The sequence below is a fragment of the Coffea arabica genome, chromosome 11e, assembly GCF_036785885.1.
Source record: "Coffea arabica cultivar ET-39 chromosome 11e, Coffea Arabica ET-39 HiFi, whole genome shotgun sequence".
NCBI lineage: Eukaryota > Viridiplantae > Streptophyta > Magnoliopsida > Gentianales > Rubiaceae > Coffea > Coffea arabica.
Window position 1 is genome coordinate 37,845,005 of NC_092331.1, and position 13,576 is coordinate 37,858,580.

A 13,576-nucleotide genomic window follows, 5' to 3' on the forward strand; every position below is an offset into this window, starting at 1 on the left:
TCTTTGAAGGGAAATAAGATTTTTTTTGGGTTAATTTTTTATGCGGGAAATGAGTGTTTGAGCCCTACTCTATTGTGAAGAACCCAGTATCGACTTTATGACATTTAGTTTGCGAGAGAAGCGTGGATGGAAAAATGAAACTTGTTTTGCTGTGGTTCTATCATCAAATCGTTGTACTTCACTGGCTTGGTACAACTAGTACTAGAAATTCGAGTTTTAACATATAGTAAAGATGAGGCCAAAGGCTTAATATGACATTCTTGTTCATTTGTAAAAATGTATCTTTGCGAAAATTTGCAAAATGGGAATAAGAAGATTTAAAATTCATGAGTAGGTATGAAACTTAGGAATTTTGCGAAACTTGAAAGTGGTTTGTTGGTAACTGTTCATGATTTATAAACAAATTAATGTTGCAAGTAATATCATGAAATTACTCTTATGTGCACATAGTTGCGCACTTGCATATTTGAGTATACATGTGTACACTTACATTGATTTAGATGTGCACATTTGGATATATATATTGTGAGACCCCGGTTGCCCTAAATTGGGATTTTATGTGAAAAAAATATGTTTTAGTGTGATTTTTATTCCAAATAATCCGAAAATCCCTAATTGGGAATTTGAGAAACCCTAATAGCTCAAAAATCGAAAATTTTTAATCGAAACCCTAGATAGCCATTTCTATTGCAATTGCATGTTTGAATGTGTATTAGACATGTGTAGGTATGTGTTTGTATAGATTGATATAGGGTTAAGTGGGTTCAAAAGGTTAGAAAACCCTAAACGGGGAGAAACCCTAGTTAACCCTTGGTTTAAAGTGTTTAAGTTAGTTTATACTCTCATTTTGGCCTTGACATAAAAGTGGTTATTTGGTTGATTTTAAGTGTGATAAAGATTGATTTAGAATAGGTAAGTAAGGTTTAAGGGTGATTAGTGCAATTGCTAAGTGAGATTAGGGCATTTGGATTAAGCTAAGATTAAGTCCTATGGAGTAAAATGATAGAAAATGAAAGTTATTAGGGCAAGAGTGGAGGATTTGGCAAGACAAGGTTGCAAGGACTTAAAGGCAATTCCTATGCTATTTTGTGATTGGTTGATGTAGGAAAATATCTTTAGTTGTTGGATGGGTTTGTCTTATAACCCTTAAGTCATAAGACATAAGTGTCATAAGTCAAAACAACAAGAGAAAGAAAGAGAGAGTGAGCCGTGAGAGAGACAAGAGAAAAGGAGAAGAAACTTTGCAAAATTCTTGCACTTGGAGCTTTCATCTTTGGTCTTGAAGCTTGCTAGGAGCATCTAGGAGCTTGGTGGAGGTTGTCCTACTCTTGTACTACATCTTAGTTGGAGGTAAGAAACTCTTCTTGAAAGTTGCTTGGAGGATGAAGGCTTGTAGCCTTTGAAATTGTTGATTCTTGTTGTTATTGCCTTTGTTGATGATATAGTTGTAATTCATGGTGGTTTGTGATGATATACCATGGTGTAAATTGGAGGAAATTTGAAGCCCTAGGTTCGGCCAAGACAAGTTTCTTGGCTAGGGTTTCTTGTTGTGTTATGTTATGGTGAATTCATGTTGTTTGGCTTGCATTTGGAGAGGTTTTATGGTCTAATTTTGCTCAAGTTGGATGTCTTGAATTTCGGCCAAGATAAGACAAATTAGGGTTTCTATGGTTTATGTTAGATTAATGCTTTGGTGGTGAAATTAAGCTTGTAAATGACTTGCTTAAGTTGTTAATTTCGTTTGTTGGGTGAGGTGTGATGGTGTCCGAAATTTGGGTAAGAAACCCTAGGTTGAGGGGCTGATGTTTTGGGTTTGATTAGGGCTTAAATGATTATGCCTTGGTTAGATATGATTAGCTTTGGTTAGAGATGTTAATGAATGTAGAACTTGCCTTTTGGTTAGAAAAGGTTAGGGTTTAGGGGCTGTTTTCATGAGGTATTTCGGGAGTCTTGTTAGGGCAATTAGGGAGTGCTTTATATGTGTTAGAATGGTGTAGCCATGGCTTAGAATCTTGTGTGTGTGGTACGAATTCGTTTCACGCGATTGCCCGCGTTAGTCCAGCAAAACAGCAAACCAGGGCAGTTTACAACTGGAACTTTGGCTTCGAATTTGACCAGGTTACAAGCTGATCGGGCTTGTGACCAAAACACCAAACTTATAGCCCTATATCAGAGCTTTCCAACGCTTTGGAATTTCATGAATCGGATTTATAAAACCTGAGATATAGCCAATCAAACAGGGCCTGTCCACGAAAATGACCTTAATCTGTCCGAACCTGTTTTGGTCTAGATGACCTATTTACGTTTGGATTCAGGTTTTCCAGCCTTCATGAAAGTTGTTCATCTTGGAATGAACTTTCTAACTGTCAAGTTTCAGATCAATTGGATATGTGTAGCATGTAAAACGGCCAGCACCCCTGAAACTGACCATTTGACCTTGGACAGCTTTCGTGACCCAATTTGTTTGGTTCGTTTAGTACTGAAGATCCCAGTTTCAGTTCTTGAGGTCTTCACAAAAGTTATAGTGTATCCTCTTAGCTTCGAAACGGCGTCTCATACGCCTTAAACCGACACTTGTAGCCCAACTTATGATCAAAATGAAAAGAGGTAGCAAATCTGCCATTTCCGCACTAACGGCCGTTTCCGTTTTCACCGACCGTTTCCGTTTCCGTCTGTCGTTTCCGCGCGCGCGCGTGTCGTTTTTGCCGTTTTGCTTATGATTTGCTATTTGATAACCGTTTATGGTCTAATGTGACGCAATCTTCTATTGCAGACAGCGACGAGCTAGAGGCGGCTGTGGGGCCCACTAGCGGAGTGGACGACGCTTTTGCTTAGTTGTAGCTCTTTTGTACTTTTGTAAGTATCTAAGGATATGTGTCTAAGTCAACGCCCTTATGTGTTATGCTTTGAATGAAAGGGACTTTATGCGAGGGTGTACTTTATCACACTCGACCTAAACCCTAAAATGTACCTGTACTTGTACTTGATATGTGTAAATAGCATACTGTTGGGACTGAACCCCTAGAGCTTGTAGCTCGGGGTGACATTTGTGATATGTGTGACATGTGATATGTGTGGGGCCCGATCTCAGGACCTAGTTGGACTATTCGAGCCGGCAGGGGCTTGGTCGGAGCTAGTCTAACTTAGACTTGAGATCATCAGGTTAACTAAATATGTGAATTTGTTTGTGAACCAAATATGTGAACCTGTGTGCATGAACCAACCTTGCTCGAGCTATTATGTGTGTGTGGGTGACTGGCCAGTGTGGGTGCTAAGGTGGACGGCGGGTTGACAAGTGGAGCTCTACGGACCATAATTTGCGATCGACGGAGTGTCGGCAGGTGGTCAATCATGACAAACTACTTGGCTTTGAAGCCAATCTGTATCCTACATCTGCGTTATTATTTTGCTTTTAACTTGGCATTATGTGACTTTAATTGCTCCTACCATGTGAAATTTACGCTTTTACCCCTGCGTACTTACTAAGCGTTTAGCTTACCCCTTTCCTTTGTTTTCCTTACAGGGGTCGACGCGGGGACCACATTTGGACGTTCGACTAGTTTAGTTAGGTTTAATACCTTTCTTTGGACAATTGAAATGCGTGTAATAGTAATAGTGATACGTGTTCGGACCCACCTTAGGGTCCACCTTATGGTTATAGTTGTAGTGATAGCATGAAGCCGTAGTTCGGACTTCTACTTTTGAATTGTACATAGAACACTTTTGCTGCTGTATATGATGTACATAGTGAACTTTTGAGCATGTATATAAGGTGTATAGTAACCGTTTGGGTGTGAATAGTTGTTATTAGTTTTTGATTTCGAGTCCTGGCGCGAGCTAGGCAGACGGCCTGCTAAGCCCTTTGGTATGCCTCTGGATACGGTGGGGTCGTTACAGGTGGTATCAGAGCGCCTAGGTTAGAGGATTTGGACAATTGGGACATATGTAATAAGCAATAAGGTTACGTGATTCTTTTAAGATTGAATGATCTCTTTTAAGCTGAAATGCCGTCGAACTGACCAGATAATGATAAAATTTTGTAGGGATGGAGCCTGGTGAGCCTAGTGGATCCGGATCAGGACCGCGCCCTCCGAGTGCTGGGGGCCCGGTTAATCAGGTATTGCGCCGTCGAGTGCTGCGATTCCAGAGGAGGGTCGGGGGGCCCTATGTGATGTACTCACCGTTTGGCCGAATGAATCGGCCATGTGAGTGCAGGCATACTTTTGGCTACCCGGATGAGGTGATTCTAGCTGTCGATGACGAGCGCCGTCGCCTGGCTAAGGCGAACTAGCGTTTGGGCCGTTCGTTAGCAGAGGCCAGACACGTAGGCCATGGGCAGGCCATGCGCATTAGGGAGACTGAGCAGAGCCTGAGAGAGGAGGAGGAGAGGACTGATGCCTTTCGTCAGCAGCTTCACGAGACACAGCAGCACTTTCTAGCGATGAAGAGGCAGATGAGAGAGCGCGTTTGGGGAATCATGCTAGATTGCGAGGCTCTCTTAGACATGATTGCTGAGACACCGCCTCGTGCTATCGGCCCGGAGCCGATGGACGAGGTCGACACCCTAGGATCGGTTGGGGACTGGGGCCCTAGGGGAGGCGTGTAGGGCCGTTCTGGGATTTTTGTTTACTTCTTTGCTACTCGTTTGGGTTTTGTTATGTGGTGGATTTGGTCATATTTTGGAGCCGTAGTTCTCTTGTATGTATTCGGTTTTGAACCGACTGGACGTCGGTTAACTTGTATATTGTTTTGGCGTGCTTCGTAAATGACTTGTATATATGCAGTATGACCTCTTTGAGGTTATCTTTTGTGTGTTTCTTGTATTTCTTTATTTCGCTTATATCCGCAGTACTAAATACACACATTGTTTCAATTATAGACCTTTTTGAACTTAAATGGACGCCGGTGGTCGAGGTAGAGGTAGGGGGCGTGGACGAGGCCCGGAGGGAGAGAATGAGAACGAACCCGACCAAGTAGCTACAGCCATTTAGCGGATGGCTGATTTATTGGAGAGAATGGTAAAGCAACAAGGTCAGGGGCAGGGTCAACATGCTGGGAACCCTAGGGATAACGCGGGGAATAATGATAGAGAGAACCGTGCGCTAGAAGGGGGAGTATGCGCTAGAAGGGGGAGTAGGCCTTGAAGCTATGTCAACCTTATACTGAAGGGGGAGTAGGCCTTCACAATATGAAAGATATCGTTGGTGCTTTCTCTATCAAGCTCTAGTGGAACTTCAGGCAGAAAAGATCTCTTTGGGCAGAGTTTATGTCTGCAAAATATTGTGGGGGTTTGAATCTGTGTTTGACGGATGAAAGTTGTGTCCGATCTTATACGTGGCGCAGGTTACAACTTACAATCAGTGCAGAGTGTAGCAGAGGAGTATATAAGCTAGATTGTCCGCCAAGGTTCGATGGATTTTTGACATGAAAATGTGTTGGACAATGGTGCTTTATGTCGTAAGATCGAGGTCTTCCATGAACATCAGGTGGTGGACTTCATTTTGGATGGGGGCTGGAATGTTCGGGAGCTTCAGCAATTTTTGGAGGCGGTGGTGGTTCAACAGATTGTAAAAGTGGTGCCCTCGTCCTTGCAAGGTCAAGATAAGATGGTGTGGATGCTTACTAGCTCTGGTGAGTTTTCGATTGCGTCGGCCTACGAGCTAGTGAGGAGGGTGTCTAGTTCCTCTCTGCTCTTCTCATGTATCTGGCATAAGAGCATTCCCGTCAAAATTTCTTTCTTTATGCTAAGGTTGTTGTGTTTTAAGCTCTCTTTCATGCAGCAATTGAGAAGGTTCGGGACATATGGTCCTTCCTGGTGTTTTTGTTGTCAAGATGCCCTGCAAGAGGAGGATGTTGATCATGTATTTTGCACCAGTGAGCTTGCGAGGCAGGTTGGAGATATTTTACAGTCCAAGTGGGTGAATTCTCCTCAATGGGTACTATTCAGCACCTGGTAATGATGTGGTGGTTGCGCCCATCAAAAAATGTATAGTTGACATTTGTTTATCACATCCTCCCTTCGTTACTTTGCTGGGAGCTGTGGAAGGCAAGAAACTCCATGGTTTTTGATGGAAAGAAAGTGGTTCATGGGGAGATTATGAGTCAGGTTTTCCAGCAGCTGTGTGAGCTCTTTCATGCGCAATACCCAGAAATGAAATATTCTTTCTTTTCTTGGACGGAGTTCCATTCTTTCTTGATTGGTCGGTCACGGAGAATTTAGGTATTTCCAGTTAAATGGTTGGCTCCTGTGGTGGGTTATAAATTAAATACTGATGGGTATTCTACAGGTAATCCAGGGCTAAGTGGTGGAGGCGGCTTGGTACGGGATGGACATGGTCGATTCATCTTCGGGTACTCATGCTTCTTTGGCAATTTGACAAGCTTACATGCGGAGCTTAAGGCGATGCTCTTTGGAGTCCGGCAATGTTTATTGCGTGGTTATGATGCCTTGCATGTTGAAACTAACTCACTTGTTTTAGCTAACATGATTTAGGGAACTTCTGCATGTCCGTGGGAGTTGCAAGGGGAGTTGGAGGAGTTGTTGAGGTACAAGCATTATTTCGAGCTATATCGCATTGCTATAGAGAGGCAAACAAGCTAGCTGATAGACTTGCTAACTCAGGGGTTGAATTACAAAAGACTTATGATACTTTTGCGACACTCCCTGGCATGGTTCATGGTGATGTCAGACTTGATAGATTAGGTTACCCTAACTTTTGTACAAGAATTTGTTAAGCTTAGCTTGTGTAAGGACTCGTTTGTAATGTTACGAGTTAGAAATAAATTGGGGTTGGCATCCCCTCGTGTATGAGGTTTGCCACCAAAAAAAAAAGCTTTATTCTTTGTTATGAATAATTTCTCACCAATACTTGTGGTTTCACTGGTCTATTTGTTAGATTTTTGTCAACCATTTGATTAGTGCATACTTTATGAAAATTCTTTAGAGTAATTAGTTATTTACTATTGCAACTAATCATCCATTGTCTTATTACCTCTCTATTTTTTTTTGAACAAATCCCATACACAAGGGAAGGATGTCAGTCCTTAAATTTATTAAAATATCAAATTCAAGTGAAAGGAGGTGATCCAACCTGATCTCCAAATTACAAAGCGAAAAGCGAAAAAAAATGAGTACATCAAACGAACTAAACATAATCTAAGAACGCAACCAATAATATTAGTACATTGTACAATTCAATTTGAAGAAATAAAGCACCATTGTTATTGCTCCTACCAAGCATGGTAAGTTATTTTTTTTGGTCGTTCTTTTTCACGTGACTTTCTTAGGGTTAGAAATTTGTGCTTTCTATTTTTAACATTTTCTTTTCAATTTTTTAGATGAAAAGTTGATATAAAATTGAAAAGATACTGCATCAACCAAAAAGCCTAACTAAATGGACTAAAAAATTGTAGATTGTAATGATTGACAACCCAAAAGATTGATAAACAAAATTAAAAAAAGGATTGTTGTGTTTGAATATTAGTAGAAAAGAGAGAGGCCAAATTGCTAGTTAACTTCATTTTTTAACCATCTCAAAAAGTAGAGGTTTACTTAGTTTGACTAAAATGGGAAAAAAAATCTTGGTCATTGATTCTCATTTTTTGCTATTGTGCTCAAGCTTTGATAAGTAAAATTTGACAAGCCTGACCAAAATTATAAATACTAGTTCTATATAAATCTCCACAATTGTTTCCATATATAGAAATAGTGTGGGATAGACTCATACCCTCACTTGTAACTACCTTTATGGAGTTTGACATATGTTTGACATATTGCCGATAGGCAATATATTGAAACCTAAAATGTGTGACGCCCCCACTTCTCCCTAAGGCGCACCAAAGGGTATCCGCGGAACGCCTGCCTCACTCTCGCCAGGACTCAAGCAATAAACGTTCAAGTTTAAAGCGATACTAGATACCACAATCAAATTAGTACAAATACATATAGTGTGGAAGCGTTCATGCTTAACAATACCCATCCATTATCCAACCCGCACGTCGGGCGTTCATAATACAACTTAAATTCCAAAATATACATCACATATATCCGAATGATACATTAAACTTCCAAAAGTACAATCATAAAGGGGTCAAGCCAAAATACACTTGAAACCCTAAAACAAAATATATCCAAAAGGAGATTTCTCCGCGTTAACTCCATTTCCATTCCTGTTAAGGAAAACAAATCTACAGGGTGAGCAAAACGCTCGTGAGGCCAAGGACACACATGCAAGCACGTAGTTCAAGTAACAATCCCAATTACAAGCTAAGCAATAATATGTTTCAATAATTAACAATTTACCGGAAAGTAAAGGGAAACAATTCAAGGATATAGGAGCTCTTAGGAGCTATATTCCACTTGCACGATCAATAACCTCCACGAATTGACACTCCGTCAATCGGGTAGGTTTTGTCCGTAGAACTCCACTTAACCTGTCCCCTTTCACTTTACATACCCCTGTATCGGGCCCGCCTGTCATTTGTTTGTGGCGACACTACTCGAGTATGCCAAGCAAGATCTCTCATTAGGTCAAGCTTATATATCTCATGGCTCGCCAAGGTTCCCGACCAAACCCATGCCGACTCGAGTCCAAGGTCGGCCAATGAGATGTGGGCGTCCCCATGTGCAATTGTGTGTCGAGGAGATTCACTCCAACGACGTATGCAGCCATAGCATACCATATCATGTATCAAGCATTGATATGTACAAGCAATCGATGTATCCAAGCAATCGATATATTCAAGCAATTTGAGCATGAGTTAAATCATTTCGAATGAGAACGAATGCGATAAAGTACACACTCGACTCCATTTCCCAAAATCTCAAGTATTAATAACAAGTAATCACGTATCGAATTCACAGGAGTTCAAGTAACACACACTTGACACTCACCAAGTAAAATGAGAAGAAAAGGGCACTCGAAGTTTAAGCGTCCACCGTGGGATCCTTTTGTGGGTCCTCGTGTGCGCCTGAGCAAATAATAGTAAAGCATCACTCATATATCCCAATTGTCAAGGAAGATTGTACACTAGTACAATCTAAGGAAATTTCATGAAATCGAACCTCAATTACTCGGAAATCGAGGTTCAATTAGAGTTTCTTAAAGTACAAGAGCGATCGAGTTTTCATTTTGGAAAATCAGGTGTAACATGTTCAAGTAATATCGAAGGAATAAGGAGTGCTTGAAAACTCCCTTCCTTTGGAATTCGGAAAATTTTCAGTTTTGATACGATATTTTGAAAAATCGTATCTCACATTCTACATGTAAAAAATTGGAATACTTGGTACCGTTGGAAACCTCTTTGAAAGTACTAAGAGTTCTTAGAAGACACTTTTCCATGAATCTAAGTGGAAGATATTCAAAAATGGGCTTAAAGTTGCTGTTCCAGAACACTCAGAATTGAGCCGGGGTTGGTTTTTCGCTAACTTTGGAAATTCGGCAAAATTCACACGTTGCGAGCTAGCCTATGAAATTTGTAACTAAATTAGAGTTTCAAGTAAGGTTTATAACAGAAAAACCAAATCAAGGATCGGAGTTTCGAGCACCGAGATACGGTAGCTCGAAGTTTGGGAAAAATTCAAAACTGGTGAACAAATTTGCGGATTTGAGCTTCCAACTTTGGGACTTTAGTTAGGTATCGAAATGGACTTGGATTGGTACAAAATTCAGCAGTATAATACTCCTATATAAAGAGTATCCCTCTATCAAATTTCATGGAAAAATACCTTCGGGAAGGTAGTCAATCAAACACCCTAAGTTTCGAAAATACTAAGACAAAACTGCCTTGAACCTTTTGTTTTCCATTTCAAACATTTGGTCAAGGAAAAATTCCTCAAAAATGGCTCATTAGTGTAGGCAAAGCCTAAGGAATAATCATGGTACATTTGGTAAGTGTTTAGCACCAAAATATTCAGTTAGCAAGTCTATACCAAGCCTTGCATCAAATCTGTCCAAAAGTCAGGGTTTTCAAGAGCAGGGCAGGTTCCGTATTTTGATCACAAATCACCCAACTTAACTTAGCATTGGGCATGGTTTATGGCGTTGGAAAACAAATTCATAGATCTATAATTTCACAGAAGAAATCATTTTGAAATTCGGCACACAACTAGCTCGAATTCGAGCCACAAGTTGCAGCCTCAGCATTTCGTTCCAGTAAAACAGAGAAACAGAACAGCCGACTTTAAATGGTTGGTTTGGCTCATATACATGGAACCAGAATGTGCATTTTATACCGTCGGAAAGGTTGGAATTTCTAATTTCAAATTCCACTACGGCACTCGATTTCGACGTCGGAGCACAAAATTATGGCCGAAACACGAAAGCTGGTCAGAGCATTACGGGAACAGTTCCAGATTTACTAACTTTGTGAAATCAATTCATTTGACCCACCAAACCTCAATATTTTTCAATGAAATTTTATACACCATCTATACAACATATAAACATCATATATAAGTCATTACAACCCCAAAATTCCGCAGAAATAGATACGTTCAAAGCAGGGGCAGAATTGGAACTTTTCCTCTCATGCATTTCTTGAAGTTCGTACTACTAATACACCATTAATCTACCATTTTGAGCACTAAACCAACATTAAATTCATCATCAATCATCACATCAGCCATCAAGACAAAGGGTGGGAGTTCATAGAGCCCACCTTCCAAATTTCCAACAATAACAACCACCCATATGAATATCCAAGCTTAAAGGTGTTAAACAACCTCTATAAACCAAGTTTAGAGTGTTGGATCATTACCTACTTTGGTTTGATGTTCAAGCAGAATTCGGCCCCCCCTTTACTCCAGCAAAACCGTGATTTTCAGCTCCCCTTTGAAGCTCAAATGATCCTTAAGTGTTAAGCCACGTGTGGTTTAAGTTGGGTGTGAATTGGATGAAGATTTGTGTAAGATTTGGAGATGGAATTTGCAAAACTTGGAGTTGTTTTGTTGCAGCTGATGTTTCGGCCAAATGAGAAAGAAAGAGGCGTATGATATGCTGAAATAAAGCTTCTAAAGTAAGCTTAAATGTGTGGTCACAATTCGCCGAAAGTCAACTCTCTCTTGCGCGTGTACGCTCGCATTTTGGGCTCGATTCCTTTCGAGTTTATTTCAATAGTGCACTAAACCTCTAATGCACTTATATTCATATAAATATTATTCACTCTTAATTGTCCCAAAATAATGGTCTAAAGTCCCTCAATTAATCGCGCGCGTGAAAACGCGTATTTCCAATTTAGGCGCGATAAAGTGAAACCTTCGAGAAATTCTTATAACGATCGTACCACTAACTATCACTTGAGTACTTAAACCTAAATTTACCTATTTTAAGACCATTGGACATGTCTCCAATTTTCCGGACTTAATGTACTCCCAATTGGTTAAATTTTCCAAACGCATTATCACTTTTTCACTAGACAAGCTTCTAAGAAAATAATTTTTGAAACGAGACACTTTAAAAATATAACGAAGCTATAATTCCATGTACTTAGGTATAATAAGGCTATAAAATATTATTCGTGGCAAAAATCCAAATAAATAATTAATTAAGCCAAAATTAGGGATTTAAAAATAATAGATTTTCGAGTCCTCACAAAATGTATTATTACAAATTTAAATCTCTAAACCAACTAATTGCGATTTTTGGGCTTGTGTTATTTAATCTTGGGAACCTGCAAATCAAGTAACGTTTGTAACTTTCACTAACTTGCACCAATAGTCTTCAGGATTGCTTGTATGTTTTTTTTTTTGGTTGATTATAAGAAGAATAAGCATTTGCTCTACATGTAATGCAGAATTTTCATTGACACTATTTTGAGCATTTTTCTTCCTTCTTTACCTAAAACACTTAAAAGGGGTTAAAAAAAAGAACCTAAAAGTTACCCACCACAAAAGATAACTTGGAAACATTAGATGCTCAAAAAAAGAAAAAGCTTTCTTTGAAATCTAAAAAGCTTGTAACCTAATATTAAGTGTACGAATTCAAAATCTCTTAAAACCAGCAAAAGGTTTGGAAAGTAAAACAATAGAAAAAGATAGGTGTTATTCTCACTTTTGCACAGCTGGAGATTCTTAATCATAAAATTAGCCCTACATATGCAACACAATTAAAATTTCACACACTTTACCAATGCTTAGATAGGACTATTCACTAGTACAGAATGTTTTCCTTTTTTAATTTTTTAGTATTTAGAATAAGCAATTAGAATAGTAAACTTTTCAATTTCAGTCAGGTTAAGATAGATGAATGTTCTGTTATCTTTCATCTTGATTATTCCTTTTTTTTTTCTTGCTTCGTTTGTTCACATATTTAAATTGGATGATATCACATGCATTGATGTCCATTGCTAAAAGTTCGATTCTATACTCTTGGAATAAGTCACAATTAAGTCCTTATTTTTAGTAGTAATACTCTTTGAGACAATAATATTGTATAAAGTTTCTCATTCTCATGTTCTTTGGTTCCTCTAGTAAAAAGTCATACAACTTGTTTATGTAATAATGATTTTCGTCAAACTAAAATTTAATACATATGCTACTTAAAAAAATAAATTAAGAATGATCTGTATCATATGTTAACTAAATGATAAAGGTTTCAATTTTCATATATGCATCTTGTTTTTCAGTTAATAAACTTGGTAGATATGTTTGTGTTAATAGATATATGAAGTGGTTTCTTTTTCTTCTTTTACATAGAGTTCCAACATTGTGTCTGGATTATTATGTTTTAAATCATAATCACACGTGTTTAATGCGTTTTACAACTTATTTACAGCCTTTGACAATTTGAAACTTCTACTATAAATTCATTCATGTATGACACAGTGATTGTTAGCCTCTTTGTCGTTTTCAGTGTCATATATTGTTCGGGAGGCCAACTCTTCATCTGATAGGCTGGCAAATTTGCGGTTGGCGTCTAACTTGTTATGCATGTCTCCTCAGCAATTTCTTGGTAGTGTAAGGGCATCTATGCTATTTGACTCTAGGGGGCTTTCATCGGTGTGCCAGCAGTATGTTATACATTAGCCTTTTAGTTAATGCTCTAGATAGCTGTGAGCTAATATTACTGTAGACACCAAATTTTGAATAATTTTATGTGGCATCTATTTCATGATTTTCATTTTAGATTGCTTGCATTCGTTGTTTACTTTTAATTTTTAGTTTTAGCTTTTAAGTTTAAAATTAGCGTAGAGTTTTTAGAAAAAAGAAAAGGAAAACATCAAAAATATGTTGTAGTCATTTTGTTTTTATTCAATGCTTTCTTGAAAAGAAAAAGTCAAAAAATAGGCTTTAGTTGGATTGGAAAAATGAAAAAAAAGAGAAAAAGGGAAAATTGGTCACAAAAATACGTTCAAATTCAATCTTTTGGAACTTTAGTTATTTTTATTAAGTTATTTTGAGAAAAGAAAAGAAAAAAAAGAAAAGGGGGAAAAATGAAGAAAATTTGAAAAATGGACATTTTTATTGTTTTTATTTATTTAGTTTGTTTTTTTATTTATTTGTCCTCATTACATGGTTTTGTCATTTTGTTATTGTTATTATTATTATTATTTATATTATGTATTTATTAAGTTAAAA

The 13,576-nt window shown here is 38.4% G+C and overlaps 2 long non-coding RNA genes across 2 annotated transcripts; one reads left to right on the forward strand and one right to left on the reverse strand.

Annotated features, from left to right (window-relative positions):
* Nucleotides 1-1,194: 1,194 nt before the first annotated feature.
* On the forward strand, nt 1,195-4,817 carry LOC140021614 (uncharacterized). The gene is made up of 4 exons (XR_011825514.1): nt 1,195-1,350; nt 2,774-2,856; nt 3,524-3,960; nt 4,044-4,817. It is a non-coding gene; the product is annotated as an uncharacterized lncRNA (long non-coding RNA).
* A 3,070-nt stretch (nt 4,818-7,887) lies between these two features.
* On the reverse strand, nt 7,888-10,968 carry LOC140021724 (uncharacterized). The gene is made up of 2 exons (XR_011825669.1): nt 10,759-10,968; nt 7,888-8,169 (listed from the first exon to the last, which is right to left on the reverse strand). It is a non-coding gene; the product is annotated as an uncharacterized lncRNA (long non-coding RNA).
* Between the last annotated feature and the right edge of the window lie 2,608 nt (nt 10,969-13,576).